Source organism: Ahaetulla prasina, chromosome 2, assembly GCF_028640845.1.
Source record: "Ahaetulla prasina isolate Xishuangbanna chromosome 2, ASM2864084v1, whole genome shotgun sequence".
Classification (NCBI taxonomy): Eukaryota; Metazoa; Chordata; class Lepidosauria; order Squamata; family Colubridae; genus Ahaetulla; species Ahaetulla prasina.
In genome coordinates this window covers 41,612,461-41,639,328 of record NC_080540.1, presented here as the reverse complement: position 1 = coordinate 41,639,328, position 26,868 = coordinate 41,612,461, and the positions used below count along the sequence as shown (strand labels likewise).

Here is a 26,868-nt window from a genome sequence, read left to right as displayed (position 1 = left end):
AATGTTGCAGGCTCAGGTGATCCATTTCCAGAAGGAGTTGCAAGACAGAGAAGATTACCTGGATTACAGCACGAATGCATCTGTGAGGCCTTTTTATAGTTGACGAACAAAAAGGCCTTCTACCATAATCACCTCCTGCAAAGAAAAGCCATCTGCTCCTTCTCAAAATTCCATTAAGGATTTTGAACAGAATTCTCACCTCTTTATTTTTGTTTGTTCCTGTTAAAATTCATTTGACTTCACAGTGGAGCATATTACAAGGCAGCAAACAGATTGGCATGGTGCTATTTTTGGAATTTTAAATTAGGTTTGGAACTTTTGGACAGAAGCATGTTGAGCAGGTTCAGAGTGCCCTCTCTTCAGCATCGAATAATCATGGCCCACGTTCATCCGCTTAAAATTAGGAGCAAAATTCGAGAGGAGATTTCTCAGAGAGGGCTAAGCTCTTTCGCTTTTATTACTTTTATTGCTGAATAATAAAATTAAAAAAACCCACAAATATTCAAACGGGTGTCTTAGTCAAGGTTTCCATGACTGCAGCAATCTGGGTAAATCAAATAATTTGTTAGACTTCGTTATCTGCCATCCTAATTGCCGTGTGCAAAGACAGAGCACTTGTTATAAACCTATAAAAAGGGTTTGCTCTAAAACCATCTTTCTCCAACCTGATGTTTCTGAAGCTGTTGCATGTGGACTGAAAATGATGGGAATCAGCTATTTGAAGGAGTGTGGCTTGTTCTGGATGAAATTAGTTTGTCCATTATGTATTTTAATATTATAGACAAATGGACCCAGGCTTAAAGACAGGAGGTTAAATATGCTGAAGCAACTGGATATCTTTCAGTCTGGAAGACAGGAGCCAGAAGACAAAGGATTGTTTTCTAAACATTTGAAGGGCTGCAAGATGGTTTATTTGTGTTTTATTTTTAATCCATTCCAATGTTAGCCCTGATTCCAGTTTCAGTCCCGTGAATTTTGATTTGTGACTTTAATGTTTCAGTTTTACTATCTACGTCAGCACAACAGCACAACATCCACATGTGCAAGACTCCTGATAACAATTCAACATTCCTGGAACTGAATGATGTAGTGAATGCAAGTAACATTGGAAAAGATGCACTTAAAAATCATTGGGCAGCTAAATAGATAATATTGACATAGCGTCTGGACCACCGTATTAAGAATGCTGAATTATCTAATCCTGGGCCCATTACTCCATGACTCAAGTACCCTGTGGTTTGTATTGTCTCTGACCCCTATTTTAATTTAAAGTACACACGACTGCAAGTGACAGAAGATCAAATATGGGCGGAAGTCTGGTGTTTTTAAAGTTTCAGCAGCCAATGCACACATTTACAGGCGGTTCCAGGGGTGCTGTTTGAGCCAACAGAACGGTATAGATCTTCAAGGGGTTATCTGAGTAAAACAAATCTGCAGAATGAAGCATTGCCCTGTTTCCAGGGGTGAAATCCAGCAGGTTCTGACAGGTTCTGGAGAACCGGTAGCGGAAATTTTGAGTCGTTCGGAGAACCGGCAAATACCATCTCTAGCTGGCCCCAGAGTGGGGTGGGAATGAAGATTTTACAATATCCTTCCCCCAAGAGTGGGGAGGGAATGGGGATTTTGCAGTACCCTTCCCCTGGAGTGGGGGGGAATGGAGATTTTGCAGTATCATTCCCCTGCCACTCCCACCAAGCCACGCCCAAAGAACCGGTAGTAAAATTAAATTGAATTCCACCACTGCCTGTTTCTAATAAGCAGAAGTGAAGGAGACACCCCACTTTGCTTGGTAACAACAGGTCTTGTTACTGAGCAGCTACTGCTTGTGAGGTGGATTGCTTGAGCCGCAGTGGCCCCTTCTATTATATTATTTCAAGGTGCACACACCTCCAGGAAGGGAAGGGCCTCAACAAGGTGGATGATTTGCAATCTGAATTTTCTTTTCAGCCAGAACAATGGCATCCCAAGTTAGCTATTACTGTTACGGTATGCAAAAAGTCATGTTCCCACGAAGTACTGAAAATTATTTTAGCATTTGGAATTAAGAGAGCATTTCTTTCTAGCCGACCAGTTTAGGAATTGCCACAATTCCATGTCTGGTGCATACCTCTTTGTAGCCTAGCAGAACTGACCCATATGCAAAAGTATGGCAGCAATCTAGTGATAGTAGATCTCTTATAACCTTGGTTCCTTCTCTGATCAGTGACTGAAAGATTAGCTTTATCTCACTCTTATGGTCATCTTATATATGTATATGGCAATTTTCATGGAGCATTGGACATTTTGGGAACATGATGGTAATATCTCCAATGTTTCCTGTTTCTGGTCCACAATGCTGCCTAAGTTAATTGTGTGTGAAAACTCCAGCCAGAGTTACCCTGTGGTAAGGTGGGTGGCCAATAAATTTTAGAAATAAATGAATAGTACTTAGCAATAGCATTTAAGACTTATATACCACTTAATAGTGCTTTACAGCCCTCTCTAAGTGGTTTACAAAGTCAATGTATTGCCACCAACAATCCGGGTCCTCATTTTACCAATCCTGGAAGGATGGAATTCTGAGTCAATTTTGAGCTTGTCAGGATTGAACTCTTGGCGGTGGGCGGAGTTAGCCTGCAATATAGCATTCTAACACTGTGCCATCTTGGCTCTTAAAATAAATACATACATAAATAAAACTGCTCTTCTGAAATAAATCACCAATGACAAACATGCTTGGAACTGAAATACAAGCTGTTTATTAAAACAGAATCTTATTTTCAGAATTATAAAATGCAGTTCTTACTATTCATTTCTGTTTAATTAATAAAATCAAACCTGGCATTTTTGCAGATCTACCAAAAGGTTTTTTTTTACTAAGGTTTATTATTTTGCTCATGCAAATAAACTTGTCTGATCTGAATAACCAAATGGTGTTAGTTCCATTTTTTTTTGCAGTTGGATTTTGTGATGGAAAATTGTTAAAATACAATAATTAAAAAAAATCACAATAGATTACTATACTTAGTAGACTACTACTATACTTAAGACAAAGTGATCAATTGCTTATAGGATTTGTTATAACATGAGTGAACTTGTGGGAAACTAATTAGAACAGCTCATGGGGAAACATTTTTAAATGTGTTTTGTAGCTGAGTAACAATCAGGGAAAATGGATATCAGTGCTTGATTGGAATGTGATCAGGAATGGAAAGCTGAGGACATTAATTACCCTTTGTTGCACATATATAATTTCTACGTGCACAAATGTGGGCACGATGTTTAAAAGGGTTATGCCACATCAAAATATCTGCAATATATTTAAACATGATATAAAATAGGTACTCCTAAAATGAAGAGTTACTATAGACTAAATCCAGTTCAGCTTTTTTTCTCACAAGTATACACACTTGAACAGTTTACACAGTATAGATGAGTGGTGGCGAACCCATGGCACAGGTGGCATGCAGAGCCCTCTCTGTGGGTATGTGCACCATTACCCCAGCTCAGTTCCGCTGCGCATGCGCACCTGCCTCCCGTCGGCCAGCTGGTCTTTAGATCTCTGCCATGCATGCGTGGGGGTAGGGTGCATGTGTAGGGGGGCGGGGTGCATGTGCGGAGATGCGTGCATGCATGGGGCATGCATGTGTATGTGGGTTGTACATGCACAGGGGGTGCAGGCGCGTGTTGCGTTTTTTGTATGTACTTGTGTACGTGCGCTTTGGGCACTTGGTGCCAAAAAGATTCACCATCACTGGTATAGACCAGTGGTGAGTTGCCCCCGGTTCGGACCGGTTCTAAAGAACCAATAGTAAAACCGGCGGGAGGCTCCTCCCACTGACCCAAACTTCATCAAAACTCTTCTGCACATGCGCAAAAGAGTGCGGGCACACGCAAGCAGAGCACGCACATGGGCACGATGCGAACCGATACTAAAGGTAAGTAGAAAACACCCCTGGTATAGACCTAAAGTATCAGCTACACTTTTTAAGATCTCAAACACATTTGGGCCAGTTTTTGTTTGAGGAATTAAACTCCCCCCCTCAAAAAAAAGTGTCAAAAAGTTTACCTCACTTGCTTTGCTGACACTGTGACTTTCTATGTCTCTAAAACTGCATAAGATGTAGACCACAAAAGGCTTATTTTTGTTCAAGGAGCACAATTTCCCATAAGCATCTGATCCTTCCAGATAGCAATCCCTGAACAAGACTGGTGACTTCACTTCATTCTTTCCTAAGCAATGGAATCAGGCCTCTCACTGAGATTCAGCAGTGATCCTCATTTACCAAATATTTTGATTAGTTTGTAAACTATTTATAATAAGCAAAAGGGATGGAGAAAGGTCTGCTGTATATATATTAAAAGGAAGGTAATCTTCAACTTACAATCACTCGTTTAGTGACTGTTTGTAGTTACAATGGCATGGAAAAAACTGACTTATGACCCATCTTTGCAGAATCCCCACATAATCAAAATTCAGCTGCTTGGCAACCAGCATGTATTTGCCATGGTTGCAGTGTTCTGGGGTCGTGTGATTGCCATTTGTGACTTTCCTAGTCAGTTTCCAACAAGGAAAGTCAAAGGAGGAAACCAGATTCACTTAACAACCATATGATTCCTTTAACAACTGCAGCAATTCACTTAAGCATGCCAAAAAAAGGTCATAAAATTGGGTGCAACTCACTTAACCATCGCTTTGCATAGCAATGTAAATTCTGGTTCCTAAATGTGGTTGTAAGCAGAGAACTATCGGTATACATTTTTGCATGCTGGGAAAAGTTAAGTGCTTATAAAATAGTAATGCTATGAGAATGAAATATGCCAATTTGAGAAGAAAATAAGTGTGGCAAAAGTAGTTATAATCATTCCAGAAAAAACCTTCACTTTCAGGTTGATTCTAGATAATTAGGAAATATGTGGAAGTAGGCTACTCCCTTTATAGTTATGAATTCAACATTGGAAATAGACATAATTGGCCATGTTGACACCTTTGAGGATTATCCTGGCCAAAAATATCATTCCAAAAGCACTTCCGGCACAATCGGTTGAATGGAGAAATTAAGAGTGCAAAATAGATGCAGCTAAAACAAATCTTGAGAACTTTCCAAAAGTTCTCAATGGCTGAGTTAACCATCACAAGTGGAAATGAAGAGGGTGATAAAAGAGGAACCTGTGGAATTAATCCAGAAGACTGAGCAAAGTCTGGCCATTGCTGCCTAAAGAAACATACAAGGAAGGATGGAAGACAAAATTGTTTCAATTTTAAGAACTTTAAGAATGAATGGAAACTACAGGAAATTTTTTATTCTTTTGTGTTAGATGTACTTGACAAAAACAACTGATAAACCTTTATTTCTCAACCTTGGCAACTTTTATCAAATATGGATTACAACTCCCAGAATTTCCCAGTCAGCATGCTGACTGAGGAATTCTGGGAGTTGAAGTCCATACATCTTAAAGTTGTCAGGGTTGAGAAACACTGGATTAGCAAACAAAATATGCTGAAGGATTTTTAGATGACTGCCTTATTTTTTTCCAGACATGTTTTCAATTGCCTTGGTTGCTGAATTGACTGTGATATATTATATTGTTATTGCTTATAGTGGTAATTCTCCAGGAGCAGTTTTAATCTTCGCAACAAAGGAAATACGTAAGCAGTAGGCTCTCAATATTTATTTATTTAATGATTTTCATGGCTACTCATGTCAAAGCAATGACTCTGAGCAGCTTACTTCTACTCTTTTTCATAGTTTTCTAAACATCTTGATTTGTTCCTTTTTTCCAGCTTCCTGAGCCAAAGACAGGACACACATTTTTTAAAATGCAAGATTCAATTAAATCTGAACAGAGGTGTAGTATATCTGTGGTTTTCGGCAACATGTGTAAACTTCTATAAAATATTATTGTCTCTCCCTTTCCACCACTGGGTTTAAAAGCTTGCTGCCAAGGCTTCCAGTTACAATTGTATGCAATTGTTGCATGCAATTACTCTGAGAAAAAACTTCGCTTAGGAATCAGAGCAATTAAGTTGAACCAAGTGAAGAATGGGCTTAGGAGTGACCACTTCTCTAAGGTGGAGAGATTTCTGACAATCACTAACAACCAATAACTAACAGCAACTAGAACTCCTGTGCTGGAATTTTCCTGACAGCTGAAAGCAAGGATTCCATGGTCCATAGAGCCCGTCCTTCTAAACTGATTACGATCAAAGATATTAGGGTAAGTCCTGCAGGAATAAAGCATCACCTGCAGATCATTTAATTAAATTCTTCCTTGCAATGTGTTCTTTTTCTCAGGAAGTGACACATGGATGTGGTCTTGTTCCTTTGGGGTATCAGCATGAAGCACAGAGGTAAGAAATGGGGCTACAGTCCTATATACTAACTACATCCTTCTTAAATAAATGCTCTTGAAGCCCATGCAACTTCCTATGTTTGAGTAACAACTCCAAGCTAACACCTCAGTTGAAATCGAGCTTAACTTTTGCTTTCATTCACAACCCCACACTTGGAGGGGAGGGGAAATCCCTTCACTGCAGTGATTCCCTTAACTGTCCCAAGACAGGTCGCAAAACGGGGCAAAATTCACTTAACAAATGTCTCACTTAGCAACAGAAACATCGGACTCAATTGTGGTTGTTAAATCGAAGACGACCTGTAGTTTTCTTTTGCACCTGGAAGAGTGTCAAAAAGTGGGAGAGACACTTCTGCACTTGGAAGAGTGTCAAAAAGTGGGAGAGACACGCTTGCCTGCTTCACAATCAGCAATCCGTAGGAGATTAACAGAGTTGGAAGGGACTTTATAGGCCATCGAGTCCAACCCCCACTCCTCAAGCAGGCGACCTTATACCATTTCTGACAAATGGCAATCCAATCTTTTCTTGAAAGTCTCAAGTGATGAAGCTCCCACACCTTCCGAAGGTTCAACTCTGGGATCTCCCAACTAGATAAAGCGCACCTCAACGTTCAGCCTTTCCAATTCCGACACGGTTCTCCAACAGGCGGGAGATTTAGACCAGGGCGAGAAGCGCTCCTTCGCGTCTCGGGGAGAAATCAGAATTCCCTCCTTCTTCGGCCTTACCTCGAACTGAGCACGGGGATAGTGACGCGCACCGGAGGAGGAGTGTGGGGGGGAGGAAAGCAAACGAGCCTTCACTTTGAGGTGGAGAAGCAACGCCGGAGCCTGGGAAAGGAGGCGGGCAGCTCGTCCTGTCGCCCAATCAGGACCGCCCGACCCGGGGAGCTTTGAAAGAAGCTCGGCGAGCGCTCGCGGTCTTCTTTGCCGGCTTTCCAAGCAGAGCCGGTGGCCGCTCGGCTTCTGCTACCGTGTTGGTGGTCGCAAATTCCCGTCGTGGTGGAACTTTTCCTAGTGCTCTTTCTTACCGTTTTAGACCTATTGCTGTTTCTCTCCTTTTCTCCTCCTGGCTTTCACCTCTTCTTCTTCTTCTGACGACGACGAAGACCACACAAGCAAGGATCTCTCTTGTCCCCGGGCTCTTGGCAAACCATCCATTCCTTCCGCTGCTGGGTCGAGCTTTGTTTTTTTCATCCTGCTTCCCCCCCCCCCCCCAAGCCGCGAGCGCCAAGTAGCCCGTTTCGGTTCTTCGGCGCCATCCGAAGCTTTACCGTGGTGGGGAGGCTAAAGGCAAAGGCGGCTTTGAATGGGGTCTTGTGCTTGTTTTGCGCCGGTCTCCTGCCAGGCGGCTGCATCCTGAGCATCCTTCCGAACGCGCTCCAGGTAAGGATCGCGGGCAGGAAAGCCCGCGCGACGCTTTCTCTCCTTCCCGTGCAAGCGGGAAAGTCCTGCAAACGGGGTGGTGGTGGTATATAATTTCGGTGGCGCCGATGCAGTCGTTAAGTTGCGTGCGGGTGTTTCCCCTCCTACATATATAGTACTCGCGGGTCGAGAAAGGCTCTCTGCCTGATCCCGTGGCTGACACTGATCCTCTTTCCGAGGGGGTTGGAATCCACTGCAGTCGGGGGGTTGGAATTCACTGTGGCCAGCAATCGAGCGCTGCTTCCCAGTCCATCCTGGAGGAATCCCGGTCCGGTCAAAAGGCTCGATTTGCGGGGAAGAGAAGCTGCAGGCGAGAGGAGGAAGCGCTAGCGGGCGGCAGAGTAGGAGTTTGCAAGCGAGCCTTGGGAGCAGAAGCGTTTCTCCTTTCCCCCCTTAGGGACCCGGAGAACTGGAGCCGAGCAACTTGCAGAGCTCGCTGCCCCCCCCCCCGCCCCGGGAGCGATGGAAAAAGACCTTCGGGAGCCGGGCTGGTGTCATTTCCCACGCGCTTAGTTTGGAAAATAGCCACCCGCTGGATATACAGGTTGTCTTCGACTTACGACCACCATCGAGCCCAGTGTTTCCGTTGTTAGGTGAGACATTGGTAAGTGAGTTTAGCCTCCTTTTAAGCCCTTTCTTGCCCCAGTGGTTAAGGGAATCACTGTTAAGTTGATAAATGAGTCCACCGGTTGTTAAGTGAATCAGGCGGCTTCCTCATCGACTGAGCTCGTCAGAAGTCGCAAAAGGGGAAAATCACATGACCTTGGGGCACAGCAACGCTCATAAATACGAACCAGTTGCCAAGGGTCTGAATTTTGATTGGGGGGGGGGAGATGCTGCCAAGGTCATAACTGTGAAAAAAACGGCCGTGAGTCCCATTTTTTTCAGTGCCGTTGCAACTTTGAACGGTCACTAAATGGACTGTTGTAAATCGAGGACTAGCTTTGTGGCGATACCTTAGTCTCGATGACCCCTCTCAAGGTTGCCGGGGTTTTTTTCTTCCACCTCTGGCTTTACATAGGGCGGTCTCAATCCCCCTTTCCCCATAACTTGACCGGGGAAAGGTTAGCTGCGGTCACTCGTAGCCGAGAGTAGTGGGAGAACGAAGGCTGGCGGGACAGCCCGTTGCCGGCGGCGCTTCTACTCCAGAGGCTTCATCCTTACGGAGTTCCAGCAAACTTCCCTCCAAGATGGGGAGGGAAGAGAGCGGCCTGCAAGACGGTGGTGTTTGGCGCCGGAAGAAACCCAGGCACCGCCTTGGAAAGCGGGGGGCCTGAAACGCTCCTCGGCTCGCGGGGACGAGGAGCGAACAGCAAAGCCTCGGCCGCCCGTTGCTCCTGAGCCCAGGAGAGCCTTTGTTTCTCGGCCATGTGATCGGGCTAGCGGTGCAGCCCAGACGCAGCCTGCTCGCCCGCCCGCTCCTCTTTGGGTGGTTGCAGCGGGGTTTATCCCGAGGTCGGCTTGCTCAGCCAACGAATTCGATTGAGAAGCGGCACCGGAGTAGGTTGAGTGGGTGGTGGAGAACGAGGAGTCACTGCGCCCTAGCCTAGTAACTGCGCCCTATCCTGCGCTCAAAGGACATGTGAGCGCAAAAGGTCAATCCCTCCTCCTGGAGAGTTAGGCGCTTCCTTGCCACCCGTGTCTCCTAGACACACGTTGGTCCTCGTTTACCTGTTTTGGTGAGATGCTTTGGCGTGCAGAGGTGAAGAATGATCGGGGACGTTGGTGTTCATGGCTGGTGGACAAGGACCTCCTTGCCCCCTCCCCCGCCCTTCCATCTCTGTTTTAGCAAGGGTCGCTTTTTGCTTGCTTCCATACGTGCACCCTGAACCTGGTTGCAAGGAGCTATGCAGAAGGAGCCGCTCCCCCAGGCCCAACCAGGCTGGGTAAATGAGATTTCTGGCGTGGGGTGGGTTGTCCAGAGCAAAACAAAGCCTTAGCTTGCTTCATCTATAGATGCTCCTAATAGGATACCGCGGATCCTTCCTTTTGTTGGAAGACAAAGGAACTGCTTGGGGAAGTTTTGGTTCATTTATTCCCCGCTGCAAAGGAATAATTAGTTTTCTAAGTTACACTGTACAGCTTCTGAAGTTTTATATTCCTATCACAACTGGGGAAGGAGTGGCTTTGCTGATGAAATACAGCCATAGTGTTTTGTGTTCTTGCCATATTGGTGGACTTTGTTCACAAGCTGCATCTACTGACTTAGGGCGACAGTTTCATCCTACAGAATAACATTTCTTGTTCGGGTGCAATTGCACACTGCATGACATGAATTAATTGAATTCTGTTGATGTTTCTTCCAAGTACACGAGCAAACAATAGATTTAAGCTTAATATGAACCGTTCCAATCTTGATTGCAGAAAATATGACTTCAGTAATAGAGTTGTTAATGCCTGGAATGCACTACCTGACTCTTCCCAAAATCCCCAAAGCTTTAACCAAAGACTATCTACTATTGACCTCACCCCATTCCTAAGCGGTCTGTAGGGGCATGCATAAGAGCACCAGCATGCCTACCGTTCCTGTCCTAATGTTCACTTTGATTGTATCCAATTCATATAGTTATTTCATGCTTAGGCTTATATATATATGCTTATATATCGTATAGTTATTTCTTGCTTATGCTTATATGTACTGTTGTGACAAAAAAATAAATAAATAAAGTAAAAAAAAGTTATGTGGTAGATTAAGGAATGTAATATTAGGAACATAATCTTGATAAATTCAGACCTCTTATGAGTGCAATTTAATATAAAAATACTTATGAATATACAACCTTCTCTTGATCACATCTTTGATTCTGTTAAGTCTAGTATCAATACTTCAGCATTGCAGCATCAACTTCAATATAGTTAATATTTATTGACTTTTTCAGAATGGGTTTGGAATGTACCAAGGCTTGAACCAGGATAACTACTGGTAGTTAATAATTCCATGCAGTTTTCTAGGCAACATTTTCAGAAGTGGTTTATCATTGCCTCCTTCCTCTAGGGCAGAGAGATGGGGAAGGAGGAGGAGGGAGAGAACTGGTCCAAGATTACCCAGCTGGCTTTTTCTCTAAAGCAGAACCTTGAAGTTCCCTCAGTTTTTACCCTGGTGCCTTAACTACTGGACCAAAGTGACTACCATAAACAGGTTTGGCTGTAAAAGCATTTCTATCCTTTAAAGCTTCAATTAGTAATTCCTGGAATTTTTAGATACTCACTTGAGGTAAGCACCACAAAAACATCCAATTTTAATTCCATTTGCTATAAATGCTGATATTTGCAGTATACCAGACAGTATATTCTAAGATACATGCTTAAAAATTGCATGCGTACCTTTGCACAGACATGTTTCCAAATTGACACATTTTTCCCCCTTAAACAAGTTGCATTTACATAGCTGGCATTCATTTTCTGCATGTTTTGAAAGAGATATTTGAAAGAAAGCACCCTAAATTCATTGTTTTTAATTGTAGTGCTCTACTGAGTAATTGTGATTTTTCTGTTCATAGCAAGTAGTCTAAATATCATATTATTTGGCAGAAGTAAACAGCTCTGTCACCTTGCCCACTAAACAATAGAAATGTGTCTATTGTGATAACTTAAAACAACAATGATAATGAACTGTGAAGATAGTCTGTTCCAAAGAGACCATCTGGCTCTTTGCAGGCAGTCTGCTACTTCTATGGAAAAATATTAACAACTCACTGTATCGCTTAAATATCCATATCTATATATTTAGAATTTGGAATATTTTCATGACCTGGTTATCTTGCTAAAGGAGATGTCATCTCTTGAAAATGTTGAATCAGGTGTATTTTGATTAGGTGTAGCATCTATCCATATGCCTCACAAATGTGAACATACTGTGTTAAGCCATGGCTTCTTCAACTATAACATGGTTAATTTCTATTTTATCATAATTTATTGAATAAAACATGCTGAACAAGATGAAAAAAATTACATGATGATTTAATGTGGTAAATAAACCCAGCCACTGAGTTCAATAAGGCTTACTCACATTAAAGGTACATAATATTCACATGCTGTTTATCAGAATCTTAAGGAAAAATTTAAATTTTCCTGCAAGGAAATTCTGGAAAGAGGAAGAAAGCAAGCTTTTGTAACTGTGGACTTTCCTGATGACAAAATACTGTTTTATGCCAAACTCCCTTAATGTTTCAACAAGTTATTGAAGTATATTAGTGTCTTAGTAATACTCTCTCCACTTAACATTTAGAAGAATACTTTTGCTTATAAGCTGCTAAGAGGATGCCTAAGAGATGCTGAAACTTCACTTAATGGAAATCAAGTCTATGCTTACATTATTAATAAGAGAAAGTGGACCGTCCTCTGTTAGAAACGTTCTGTGTCACAATCAAAGCAAACTCAAATATGAGGCTTTTTTTTAATCCAGTCATTTTTGGCGTTACTAGATCTGGGCTGCAGAAATCATGATTCCACTAGAGATGGCAGCAAGAACAAGGATTTTGCTGCTAATTTCTCATCCAGATTTTTGTATCCCACAGTAGTCCCTAGCCATTTCAGCTTTGCTCTAAGTCTAAGAACCTAAAGAATTTGTGTATATGTGCATATGTATGTTTGTGTAACACATATCTAGATGGAAGCAATGCCTGTAGATTTCCATAGCAGTTTTTAAGAACCTTCCTTAAAGCTGAACATTTGGATTCCTTCAGAGGTGGTATTCAGCAGGTTCTGACCCATTCTGGAGAACCAGTAGCGGAAATTTTGAGTAGTTCAGAGAACTGATAAATACCACTTCTGACTGGCCCCACCCCCATCTATTCTCTGCCTTGTGAATCCCAGCTGATCGGGAGGAAATGGATATTTTATAATATCCTTCCCCTGGAGTGGGGTGGGAATGGATATTTTACAGTATCCTTCCCCACCACACCCACCAAGCCACGCCCACAGAACCGGTAGTAAAATTTTTTGAATCCCACCAGTCATTTGCTTCCTGAAGAAAGACATGTTCAATTGCACTAACTGTGTTTAGGTTTTCTCTTATTATTAAAACTCTTAAATGTCTCATTTCTCAATGTGTATATGCCTGCATATTACCATTAATTTTGGAATCTTTGTTCCTTGGAGTTAAGTGTGCAGGAAAGAGAGAGGTGCTGTTCTTGTTATGCTACCCTGAAAGTTAAGCCCCAGGTTTAATTAAGGTTTAGTTCATTTGAGTTTGATGCTTTCTCAGTGAAGGCCATGTTTAAGTAGCAAAATCTTACTGCCTCTTCTGCTTTGACCTGGATCTGTTTTTTTGCCTCATTGATTATCATTATTTTACATTTGTTCATTAACTCATTTGGGATATGAATACCACTAAAGAAAGCAAGTTGATGTGATCAAATACAGGTAGTCCTGAATTTACTATGACAACTGAGCCAAAAATTTATGTTGTTAAATGGGAGATTCATTAAATTGAATTTTGCCCCACTTTTACAACTTTTCTCGCCACATTTGTTAAGGGAATCACTGCAATTGCTAAATTAGTAACACGGTTCTTAAGTCAATCCGGCTTCCCTATTGATTTTGCTTGTCAGAAGGTCGCAAAAGGGGATCACATGACTCTCGGATTCTGCAAACGTCATAAATGTGAGTCAGTTGCTAAGCATACAAATGTAAATCATGTGACCATGGGGTTGCTGCAACGGTTATAAGTGTGAAAAATAGTGACAAGTGCTGTTTTAAAGAGCTGTTGTAATTTTGAATGGTCATTAAATGAACTGTTGTAAATTGAGGATGTTCTGTATTTTATTTATTTATTATTTATTTATTTATTAATCGTATTTATATACCGCCCTATCTCCCGAAGGACTCAGGGCGGTTCACAGGCAAATAAAAACACATAAATACAGATTAAAATAACAATTAAAAAACTTATTCTAAAAGGCCGAATGTTTAAAAACAATATAAAAAATAAAACCCATTTAAAACCAATAAATTTAAAATCTAATCCAGTCCTGCGCAGATAAATAAGTGTGTTTTAAGCTCGCGACGGAAGGTTCGGAGGTCCGGAAGTTGACGAAGTCCTGGGGATTTCACTTTCTTGGCTAGGAAATATGCTGAAAATGTTAATGGTATTTTTGTTATTGTGATTTATACATTGGCCATCTTTAATACTTTTTTGTTTTGTTTATCTGCACAGCCCTATTTTTCAGATAATTAAATTGCATCTGTGCTAGTTGATTCTTCTACCTGAGGTAAAACTTCATGTGATCCAGTAAGAGCAGTGAGGAGTAGCACCACTGATGATGCTTTAGAGCAGCCTACCCTAAGCCACTGTCCTTCAGGTGTTCAGCTATTTCCTTGAGAATGGTGGTGCAAGTTTTTGTCCACTGGGACTATCAGAAAAAAATGGAGAACAGGTGCTGAGGAAAGGCCAGAACAACTTGGGTGGTGGTTAAGGTGCTAAACTAGAAACTAGCAGACTTGGAATTCTGGTTTTTCCTTCCATACAAACTCTGGCCAGGTGATTTGGGCAAGTCTCTATCAACCCATTGAATTCCAGTGGTGGAATTCATTTTTTTTTACTACCGGTTCTGAGGGCGTAGCTTGGTGGGCATGGCGTGGCTTGGTGGGCATGGCAGGGGAAGGATACTGCAAAATCCCCATTCCCTCCCCACTCCTGGGGGAAGGATATTGCAAAATCTCCATTCCCATCCTACTCTGAGGCCAGCCAGAGGTGATATTTGCCAGTTCTCCAAACTACTCAAAATCTCCGCTACCTGTTCTCCAGAACCTGTCAGAACCTGCTGAATTTCATCCTTGCCCCACCCCCTCAATGGTTGTGGGCAAAATAGGAAGCGGTAGCATATCCTCTATTTGGAGCTGTATAAGTAATAAAAGTGGAATATAAATCTAATATATAACATTTAGAGTTGCTTTATTGGTGAGATGGCAGCATATGAATGTAACAAAATAAATATTTTGTGACAAAACCAGGCCACTTGTACATTATGCAATAAAAGCTGGATTTGAGAGTATTCATAACCAATCTATTTACCAAGTCACCAGGGCAGAATATATGAAATAAAATTGTTTCTTTTCTTTTTTCTTTTCTTTTCTTTTTTTTTTGCTACCATAGGGGTAGGTCCTCTAAATGTTTTGGGCATCAGCTTTCATTACCGAGCTAATATGGCCAATGGTGTGGGATTGTGGAAGCTATAGTTCTAATATTTGCAGAAATGAATAAAACCTACCAGAAATTGAAGTTGCCTATTCCAGTCTTTGCATACAAAATATGTGAGGCCATTAGACTTGTTTAATCCAATTAAGGGAAGTATTTTCCTTGGCAGCTTGCATGGATAGGTGCATATTGAAACAAACTCTGTAGAAAAGGATGGCCAGTGAATTCCTTGATGTAATTTATTTGAACTTGTGTATAATTTATTTTCAGTTGGCCAGGAAATGTTCATGAGTTGAATTAATTTAAATTAGAAAATAGTAAATAACTTTTCAGTTATCATGGGAATATTTAAATAAGCAGAATATTAACTTTGCTTGATAAGTTATTCCACTTTTAAAATGCAAGTTAGAAAATGACATTGGCACCTGTTGATTAAGAAACTGCTAGGGAATAAAAGAAACTGTTATAAGCATTCTGAGTTATTTTAAATTGTTTAAATTGTGTTTAAGGTTCTGCCCTATTTAAATTTGATAATTAGATTTACATGAAGAAAACAATCACGTTGATTACAAAAAATAGGAACTGTAGTTCAACACATCAGCAATTAGGCAAGGTTAAATACTGGAGCAAGGAATCACTGAGTTGGAAGAGGTCATTAAAACTACTAAGGACTAAATGTGTGCCTATAAAGATCCGGATTTAAAACATTAAAAGATGGAGATCATGCCCATTTCCCTTTGTGACTGATACTGCTGTCAGACTCTATTTTATTATTATTTTATTTATTTATTTATTTTGTCGAATACATATTAAATAATATATATAAGTATAAGCATGAATTGAATACATAAAATGAATACAATTAAAGGGAACATTAGGACAGGGATGGTAGGTACGCTGGTGCTCTTTTGCACGCCCCTTACAGTTCTCTTAGGAATGGGGTGAGGTCAACAGTAGACAGTCTTAGGTTAAAGTTTTGGGGGTTTGGGGATGAGACCACAGAGTCTGGTAGTGCATTCCAGGCATTAACAACTCTGTTACTGAAGTCATATTTTCTGCAATCGAGATTGGAGCGGTTCACTTTAAGTTTGAATCTATTGTGTGCTCGTGTATTGTTGTGGTTGAAGCTGAAGTAGTCATTGACAGGTAGGACATTGTAGCAGATGATTTTATGAGCTATGCTCAGGTCATACTCTCTTATTGTCTGGATATTTGCTCTATATTCCAGAAGAATCTACCTTCCTGTAGTTCAGATCCAATGATTCTGCATCCTGAAGTGTCAGCCTTCCTCTGTGTATTATTAGTTTGTCAAACTTATACACCTACTCTGAAGTGTTATCATTTGCGCTTGATTTTTCTTGTTCCTTCCAGTCATTATTGGACCAACTTCCTAGATCCTTCTATGTCAAAGGAGCTAAAAATCCACTTAATCTAGAGATCACTTGTGAATCCCATTACAAACTCAAGGTAAACCGCTTCAAACTTGATTGCAGAAAATACGACTTCAGCAACAGAGTGGTCAACGCCTGGAATGCTCTTCCCGAGTCCATTGTTACATCCTCTAACCCTCACAGCTTCAACTTTAAACTGTCTACCGTGGACCTCACCCCATTCCTAAGAGGTCCGTAAAGGGGGTGTGCATAAGCACACCCCCCCGTACCTACTGTCCCTGTCCTACTGTCCCCATTCATTTGTATTCATTTCTTCCGTTCAGATCCATGTTTATATTTATACCTGCTATCGTGTACAAGTTTGACAAACTAATAAATACATTGTCTTAACAGAAAGTACTAGATAAAAGTAAAGGCATTTTTGTCATCCACCTGTAAATGCATGAATGACCTCATTGTTTGGATCTTTTTTGTTAACTTTTTAAAATTAACTTTTATTAACTTCAACTGACAGAAGGTTTCAGAATTGACTTTGTTTTTTTATACTGCATCTAATTGTTAGTCTCTATGATGATCAGTTAAGAATGAAAAGTGCAGCTTAGAGACTTGAGAGGGGAGACTAAATATAAGAACTAATAATTGTATTAGTTTTGTTGGAAGAAATATCCATCTGGTTCAGTCCCAATTTGGGAGAAAGACACTGGAAACATGGAGGCTGCTTGGAAAGTTGGTTTAATGATGAAGCAGAACCACCAGCAGTCCTGGGTTCTGGGCAGCTGACCACATGGAGTTGAGGTTTTTATACCTTCTCTTGGGCCTTGAACTTGAGCTTTCTGTTCCTGTGCAAGAACATATATTCTATTGGCTGTTGTCAGACTCCCATGGGTTATGTAGAGGTCATAGCTGGCTCTGTAGGTGATCTGTGCTAAGTTTGTTGAAGTTTGGAGGGTGATGCAATGTCCTTAGGAGATTGTGCAATATGGTGAGCTCTGCTGCTAAATGGTAGTGGATTAATCCTATTATGTCCTGGAGGGTCATATCTTAACCCCATTACCCTGGAGCTGAAAGTCTTTTGTTTTGTAGATAGGCTGGCCCCTGGGAGGGAGATTGAGTCTGCTTACTGTCTTTTAAGAAAAACATGTTTCTTCACTTCTCCCTTTGGGAAATATAATATTCTGCCTTTTTAAATATTTCCTAAAATATTTCATTCTTCTAGGAGAGGGGTGGGTGCCAACTTTCTACAGTTTGTATCTATGACAGATAGGTATGATAAAGCAGTTGGAATTTTCTAAACAGTAGAATGATAACAAATGTGATAAATACTTTACTGGTTATTTCAGTAGTTCTAGAAAAGCAAGGTTACTTGTCCTGCAAACAATGAGTAGGCTGGATTTTATTTATTGGTAATTTTATAGGTATATGGCTTTAGTTATTTTGTATCCTAATTTCTTCCAGCAGGAGGTAAATTGGTCATTAACCTGAGATTTACAGGGCTTTTTTAAAAAATAAACCATGCACTCTCTGTGAAGTCAAACCCCAATATGTACGTTTTCTTCTCCACCCCCCCCTCCGCCGGTTTCAAAATGTATGAAGGGACCCAGTGTGGCTAACCAAATGGAATGGAGCATATACATCCAGTCCCTGATTCTAAGGATAAAGAAAGGCTCATTTAAAACTACAGAGAGAAACCAGAAGAATTAACATTAAAAAGAAAAATGGGTCCTATTGGAGATTTATTATCTTGATTTATACGTACATTTCTTATTCCTAATGTCATGCCCATATCATAACAGCTTAAAGCCATATCTGTCTTCCATTTATTTTTTGAGAGAGAACATGACATGCCATATTTTTTTACAAAATCTAGACAGCACAAAACTCAAGTTGAGCACAGAATGACATGCTGATCTTTTAGGTCTTCAGAATGATTTACCAGGTATGATTGTAAAGCGGCAAGTAACAGGCAGTCCTCCACTTACGACCACAATTGAGTTCAGTATTTCCATTGCTGAGCAAAAGAGTTGTTAACTGAGGTTTGCCCTATTTTATGACCTTCGTTGCCATAGTGGTTAAATGGATCACTGCTGTTAAGTTAGTAACACGGTTGTTAAGTGAATCTGACTTCCCCATTGACTTTACTTGCCAGAAAGTTCAAAAGGTGATCACATGACCCTGGGATACTGCAACCGTCATAAATACATGCCAGTGCCAAAAGGTCAAATTTTGATCATGTGATCACGGGGATACTTCAACAGTGGTAATATAAAAACTGGTCATAAGTAACTTTCTTCAGTGCTATTGTAATTTTGAACTGTTATTAAACTGTAGGAATTTAGCACCCACCCCCCACCTTTGCTAATGGGCCATCATCTGCATCATAATAGAACCCATCTAGAACAGAAACTCACCACATGGCAAGGCTCAGGCAAGCTTGAGGGACAACCTACAATGTTAGCTAAGACCCCCCCACCCCCTGGGAGTCTGACAGCCAATTAGGGTACTCTTCTTGTGCCCCAGGAAATTCAAAGCTCAGAAAAAGCATAAAACCAGGGAGCACACAGGATCTCAGCCCTTTTCTGTTCAGGAACTCAAGCCATGTGATCCTGACCACCATTAAACCATCTTTCCAAGCAGCCTCCATGTTTCCAGTGTCTTTGTCCCCACTTGGAACTGAACCCAGATGGATATTTCTTCCAACAAAACAAATGGTTGTAGTCATCCAACTTTTATCCCTATTCACTCATCGTTGCAGACAACACTGCAATCCATTCATCAAATTCATCAAAGGTTCAAAATTAGCATCTTATCACTGGCGTTCTGGTTCCTCCTTTTTTTCGTGCTATCTTATCTTATTAATCATTAAACATTATCCTTCAAGTTATCTTCCTGTCTTCTCTCTTCCTTCCCAGCAACAGTGACTTCATAGTTTATTTATTTATTTATGTCCTACCATTTTTATGTTTATTAATAACTCAAGGTGATGAATAGTTCCCTCTTTTTTGTTTGTGTTGGTTTTTTTTATTTTATATAAAAATACACTTCTTGGAAGAAAGAAAGACAATAGGACAGCTGGAAAACTCTTATTTTTTGATTGCTCAATGTAGTAAATTTTATATTACTCACTTTAACATAAAATGGTTAGAAAATAATTTAAAAATTGGCCATGAGTGGATCATAAAAAGCTGTGGACTGTTAAGAGATGTAAAAGTTTTTTAGGCTGAGAACTACAGTTCTTTGAATGATATATAAAAGCTTCAGAGTGCCAGATCAGCAAGTACAAAGAATTGGGCAGAGCAGCAAAATACTGAATGTGTTTGAATTGAATTTAAATATAATTAAACTAAGAGTTAGTTTACTATTGACTTTCTAAGCACATAATGATTACTCTCTTTTGTCACTTAGTATATGACAAACCTGTGATGTCTTTTACAGGATTTCTGGGCACGTCATCGAAGACTTTCATGAGCCTACTTGGCTGGGGTTTCAAGTTATATATTCCACTTACAAAAAAATAAGCTTATTTTATTCATCTGACTCTTATCAGTAAAAGTCAGATGGATACGTGCCCAAGAGAATACTTAAGAAAAGGGAAAATTGAAATTAATAATATTTTGAAAAAATAATAGATTATGTAGAATAGATACTTGCAAATGAGGAGAACCTTTGCAAAATGAAATCAGTTTTTTCCTTTTTCTTTATTTTGGACAGAGGGAGCTAATATGCTATAACCATACAGACATATAGTAAGCACAGTAGGAGGTCACATTTCAATTGGCCTCTCACTGCTGCTACAGTGAACATGATATATTAATAATGTGATTGATTTAAGATTTACCTGTTTTAAAAGGATGTGCAATGGCTGTGATTGATCCTACCACTCACTGTAGCGGAACAATGAGAATATCCCAGCAGGGTAAGTTGCTAATACCACACACAGAAATTAATTCTGCTTGCTTCAAGCATTAAATAATTAGAGGCAGTCGTCAAACTAACTTCATCAGTGCATCTAAAAAGAAGAAAAATGACAATCGGGTTTTTGTTCCCTTATCTTATCTAACATTCATAGTGATAAATTCAAAAACTCTCTGTGATTTGCTCCAATGAATTTCCACATTTCGAATAGGAAATGTTAGCCTGCCAAGCTTCCAGATTTGGCCTATATCTCCAAGGGTTGACAAGCACTTGATTTCTTGGAACTTCTATTTTAAAGCTTTCTGTCTCTCCAGAACTTCAGTGGAGCATATGTGCACACATACACACACATTTCTTAATGGAAAAAATGTGCGTGTGTGTGCGCGCGCACATCACCTCATCTGCATTCTCTGCTTTTAGGTGCCCCTGACCTTCAAAAGATATCAATAGATGGAGCGGTGGAAAGGAAGGAGTTGTGATCCTTTTTCTCCAACCTCCGTAATCTCAAGAATAACATATTGCATACCATACTCATCCACTATATAAATATATCTCTTTTGTATAGTGACAGATGGGTTAGGTGTGCTGTAAGTTCGGTTGAACTGAGATACAACAACTGTCCAATTATTCCATAAATTTCCATAGCTCAGGTTAGACTTGAACCTGAGATCTCACCCTTATTCAATACTCTAACCATTGTACTGTTCTTGCTACCCCTGAGCTTGGATGAAATTTATAGTATAAGAATTTATTTGCATTTGTGTTTGGTTTAACTCTTGAGTTTTAACAGCACAATGCTTTGCGAACAGCAGGAGCTTTGTACTTTAGAATAGCAATTTGAAGATATTGTCTTACAGATGTTCCAAACTGGAATTTTTCATTGCACAAACAGGTGTGCAGTTTACAAATCTTTTGTAAATTGGTATATCTTCCCATGTTTCCGGATTCAATATACAGATTTGGAGAATTCTGTACAAAGAAGTAAACATTTAGGAAAGCTGAGCAGACACAAAAAATATTTAGGAAAGATATCTCAGGTGTAGTCTTTTTACAGTTTCTTTATTCTTACAGATAATTCTTATAAAATTTGACAGAACTGAAGAATTACTTAAGTGCATGCAATATTGATATATGGATTGGATTTTTATTGATCTGCATATTGATGAATTATCAAATAGAATATACTTGCTTAAGGAACTATTTTGATCAGAATAAAGAACCTTTTCAATACATTGCTTGATGCTGTTCTCTGAAATGTTGCACAAAACCCCCTATCTGAATCAAAACAAAATTTCAGGAAGAAAGCATGATGCTATAGTGAAGCTATAAAGAGCCATGAAGAGAAGCTTTGATTTTTCAGTTATAGAGTCAAATGCATAGAAGAGGAAGTAGCAGAAGAGCAGACTTTATATAGCCTGCAATGTTAGAGAAAAAAAATGTAAGAAAGGAATTGTAAGGCAGTAGAACCCTTTAACAAACTTTAATAGGTCAGTATATCTAATTGCTTGGAGTCATTTTGTTTGAGATTGGTTACATTACAGTAAGTAAAAGAACATTTAATTGCACTACATTTTACAGCTTTGTCCTCTCCCACATTTTATTCAATATCTCCATGAAACCTCTCCATGAGTTCAAGGAGGGGGGGGGGGACTCAGTTGTATATCTCTACCCTAAACTCAGTGTAAGATTGTGGTGCAATCCTAATTCAGTGTCTAAGGACAGTTAGAGAGAAAGGCAAGTACAGATTCAACCAAGCAAGGTAGAGTTGTTCAAGGACTGTTCCATTTAAAAATAGTTGTGGATCCTTTTTGTGTGTGGTGTGCGGATATGTGTGTGTCTTTCTAGACTTAAGGCTCCTGCTACAGTAAAAGAGCAGGTAAAACATGTGATTGGGATAGGCTTCACCCAGGTTTTGTAGGTATGCTAGTTGCCATCTTTCCTAGAAGTAAGAGTACTTCATACCTTTTCCAGCTCTTTATTGTGCTATTATAATTTGCTTTTCATGGAGCTGACCTTGAAAATGATCAATACAGAATTCATTTTTCTGATGTGGTCATGGTTCAGACCAGGGGTGAAATGCTCCCGGATCAAACCGGATCGCGCGATTCAGTAGCGATCTTCGCCGGTAGATCGGAGATCTGCTAGCGATTGTGGAACAAAGCTCCGCCCACCCGCCCGGGTGTCTCATTACTTCCTGCTTTTAACCAGGAAGTAATGTGTTTTTTACTTTCTGTGCATGCACAGAAGGTCTGCGCACGCATGTGATGCATGCACGCACTTCCAAACCGGTAAGGAAGGTAGTAGATTTCACCCCTGGTTCAGACTCTGAATAATATTACACAATCTGCACTGGTTATCAATAGGTTTCTGGGTTGTATTTACAGTTATGGTTATCACCGCTGTCTGGCTTTTGGGAGCTGGGTATCTCTGAGAGTTCTTGTTACAGGTAGACTCTGTCCCTACATTTCATGCAAGCTGAAAGTGCTGATTGACAGCCCCTGGAATTGAGATGTTTGGTGAAAGCAGGCATTCTTTCTAGGAGTTGTTGGGGCAAGATAGTACTTTCCCTTTTGGCGTGCCTGAATGCCTTCGAGGAGTAGCTGAACCGTATGTTGTTTATTAAGTTAATGGCACCATCTAATATATTACTATAATCTAATGTATTCCATCTTTTTATTATTATCTTATTGTAGTTTATTGTGCTACTGTAAGGTTATATCATTGTATATTTTGAGTACCACTGATAGTCTCATCCTGACTCTGGGATATACATTTCATTGATATGTACATATGAACTGTATATGTGTATGTATATATGAATGAAGTTGAAAATGTATATATATATATATGAATGTACATATAGATATACATATATATGAAAATGAAATTCATATATATGTAGATACATTTGTATGTACATATACATATAGACATAATTATATGTATACATATACACATAAATATTCATATGTATATATGGATACACACATAAACACACACATGTATTCATATGTATACAGGAATACATATGTATATGTACAGGAATATGCATATTCATTCTATCCCTCTGTTAATGCAGCCTAGAACTGTATTGGCTTTTTTGGCAGCTGTAGAACACTGCTGGCTCATCAGCCAGTGTTAAGATTCCCCATTTGACAGGCTCTAACCTTGCTGAAGATTTCTTATACCCCGAACAAAGCAAGATCAATAAAGCATCCTTAATGCGCCCTAGGAACAATGCCACTTCAAACAATTGGGCTGATTTTTGATAGTTAAAAGATTGTTGACAACGTCTATACTGCTGAATTTTAACTCAGTAGCTCTTCTCCCCACTTCTCCCCTTGTTTACACAATTCCCCCTCTGTGCTAAATGACAGCTGGTTATTGACAATTTCATCCTTCGTAGTTCGTACCCTAGAGGACTATCTAGCTTCCAATGTATCTCCCATACAGAGGATCCACTGCTGATTTACTGAGATTTTCTCTCCTTGCCATTGCCATCTACTCTACGGAATTGAAGGAAAACATGGCTGCCATGTTTGAATGAAATGAAATGGGCTACTTGCAGGCATGACAAGATGGACCCCACTGAACCTTTTTTCACCTCAGGCACGCTCCTCAAAATTAGGCTAGGTTGCAATCCCAGAAATCTTCATATTAATTGTTTCTTCCATTAAAAGGATGGCACTTGCATGCACTACTGTAGTTCTAAATAAAATGGACACATTAGATCATTCCTCTTAACAGGTTCCCGATGTAATCTACACTCATGAATTGTAAGGCCACACTTGGAATACTGCATCCAGTTTTGGTCGCCACAATGTAAAAAAGACATTGAGACTCTAGAAAGAGTGCAGCGAAGAGCAACAAAGAAGATTAGGGGACTGGAGGCTAAAACATACAAAGAACAGTTGCTGGAACTGGGTATGTCTAGTTTAATGAAAAGAAGGACTAGGGCTAACATGATAGCAGTGTTCCAATATCTCAGGGGCTGCTACAAAAAAGAGGGACTCAAGTTATTTTCTAAAGCACCAGAGGGCAGGACAAGAAGCAATGGAGGAAACTAATCAAAGAGAAAACCAACCTAGAACTAAGGAGAAATATCTTGACAGATGGAACAATTGATCAGTGGAACAACTTGCCTCCAGAAGTTGTAAATGCTCCAACACTGGAAGTTTTAAAGAAGAGATTAGGTAACCATTTGTCTGAAATGGTGTAGGGTTTCCTGCCTAAGCAGCGGGTTGGACTAGAAGACCTCCAAGGTCCCTTTCAACTTTGTTATTTTGTTGTGTTCTGCAATGCTGTCAACACCTGGAGGATGGAAGCAAGGGTTATCTATATAATTTATCACAATGAAATGGCCACCTGTTCCTTACAAAAAGAAATGATGCTTTACATAAAATTTACATGTATTAATTGATATGTGCAGATGCAAATGTGGGAATAATCGTTAGAATTTAAAGCGATGCAGCAAAGGGGAAGACGCCAAGGAAGCGCCTGATGTGCTTGCTTAATTTGCTGCTTGCCCAGGTGCTGCCTGTTGGTGACAATGTTCAGGGTCCTTATTCTTTAAATCTTACGGATAAATTGTCCAGCTGGAGATCCCTTTAAAGTCAGATGTTCCTCTGTAAGATACAATCACTCTACTAATTTGGTTTGTTTTCATTCAAACTCTGGTACATTTCTAAGAGTCTGTTATTATACCCTATCACAACATACCGTAGTATTTCTCTAATCTAAGGGGGTCAAACTGGTGGCCCCCGGGCCGGATGCATCACGTGCAGGTCACGCCCACCCCAGTTCCGCAAAGGGAAAAAAGGTCACAATACATCACGAGAAGGCAACGTGACCACGAATTTGACACCTGCGCTCTAATCCTTGTGTCATCTGTATCCTGATTTGGCATCCTTGAAAGGGCTGACCTTTGGGCACAGACAAATGGCCTCTTTCTTGCCCTGTACTTTGTGACAATTTGTAGCTATTCCAGGCAGATATTGTTAATAATCCTGAACCTGTCATTGCTTTTCTCTTTTTCTGCTTTCCTCAATTTTCATATTCTAGCCCAGGGGTGTCAAACTCGATTTCATTGAGGGCCGCATCAGGGTTGTGTTTGACCTTGGAGGGGGTGGAGGGGGCTTGGCCAGCTTGACGTCACTTGTGTCAGAGGTGCCTGTGGGGGCCCAAGCACTCTGTCAGCGCAAACAGGTTCCCGAGCTGTATTTTTGACTGCAATGGTCTCTCGCAACCCTCTGCCAGTGAAAATGGAGATCGGAAAGGCTGCCCGTGGTCCTCCCGAACTCTCTTTTTGGCTGCAACAGCCGTCTGCAACCCTCTGTCAGCGAAAACAGAGCTTGGGAGGGCTGCCTGCTGTTTCCAGGGTGGCCCCACAGGCTAGATCTAAGCACCCTGTGGGCCAGCTCCCAGATCAGGCCCCTGTGCCTTGAGTTTGACACCATGTTCTAGCCCATTTTCTAATCATCTATGTGCATCGTCTATCCACACGTACCTCTTACTAATGTGTGTTTTGCTTCAGCCCTAATGATGCTCTTCTGAGTTTTCCAGTAAGCCTAATTCATTAGTCCTCAATTAAACACCATTCATTCAGTGACTGTTTGAAGTTACGATAATGTTGAGAAAGGAGACTTACAACCAATTCTCAAGATTCTGGCTGTCACAACATCCCCGTCAGTGGCGGGTTGTTCCCGGTTTGCCTTAGTTTGGGTGAACTGGTAGTGGCAGTGGCAGGAGGCTCCACCCACCCACCCAGACGTCATCAAAAACACTCTGCGCATGCGCAAAAGTGCCGTGCTAGCAAAGCGAGCACACCCGCCTGTGCACTACCGATAGCGAACTGGTAGCACTGGGATTTAAAACCCATTACTGATCCCGTGGTCATGTGATGGCAAACTGGGTGCTTGGCAACCATCTCATATTTAAGATGGTTGCAGCAGCCCATGGTCACATGATCATCATTTGTGATCTTCCTTACTGACTTCATGCAAGCAAAGTCAATGGGGAAACTAGCAGGGAAGGTTGTAAGTTATTATAGTAAGTCACTTGCGCCCTCTCGCACCTAGCAGTAGCCAACCCTCGCACTGCATTTCGTGGTTCACTCCTGTATCTTCCCTTGCTGGGCAGCAGCCACCTGTGGCTCCATTGTGCAGCTAGCAGGCAAGTAAGGCCATGTGCAGTGCCGTACTTGCCTGCTAGCTGCTAGAAAGCCACAATCCTTGCCTAATAACAACATTGGATAGTGCTGGGATTGCCATCACTAAGTGATATAATCATGTGACATCATGCTTTACAATCGCATTGCTTAACGATGGATATTCTGGTCTGAATTACTGTATTGTCATTAATTGAGGATTACCTGTACTTAGTTTTTATTGTCTCTCAGAGAGACGCTACCAGCTCTTTCTCTTATCTTGGTGACTGTCCCCATGATGAAAATGCATTTTTGTGGCAGGTGCTGAGAGCTTTAAAATATCTGTTTAGGTCCACATTTAGCAAAACCAGTCAGAACCAGTTTATGGGTATAAAATTGTTGTGGTTGTAGCATTGCAACAGTAGTTAAACTTTTAGCTTCTTGGCATTAAGGATTGTTTTTGCATTCCAAGCTCATTTTTGTCAAATAATCCTATTGCCCAACTATCCCTGCTTAATTTTATTTTT

At 40.6% G+C, this 26,868-nt stretch overlaps 1 protein-coding gene across 1 annotated transcript in view; it reads left to right on the top strand.

The window, feature by feature from the left end:
* Positions 1-6,081: 6,081 nt before the first annotated feature.
* The window catches only part of TAFA4 (TAFA chemokine like family member 4), a 196,151-nt gene continuing 175,364 nt past the window's right edge, over positions 6,082-26,868 (top strand). The window contains exon 1 of the mRNA XM_058166818.1: positions 6,082-6,198. The gene's annotated coding sequence lies outside the window, so the exon portion shown is untranslated. The remainder of the gene's footprint in view (positions 6,199-26,868) is intronic.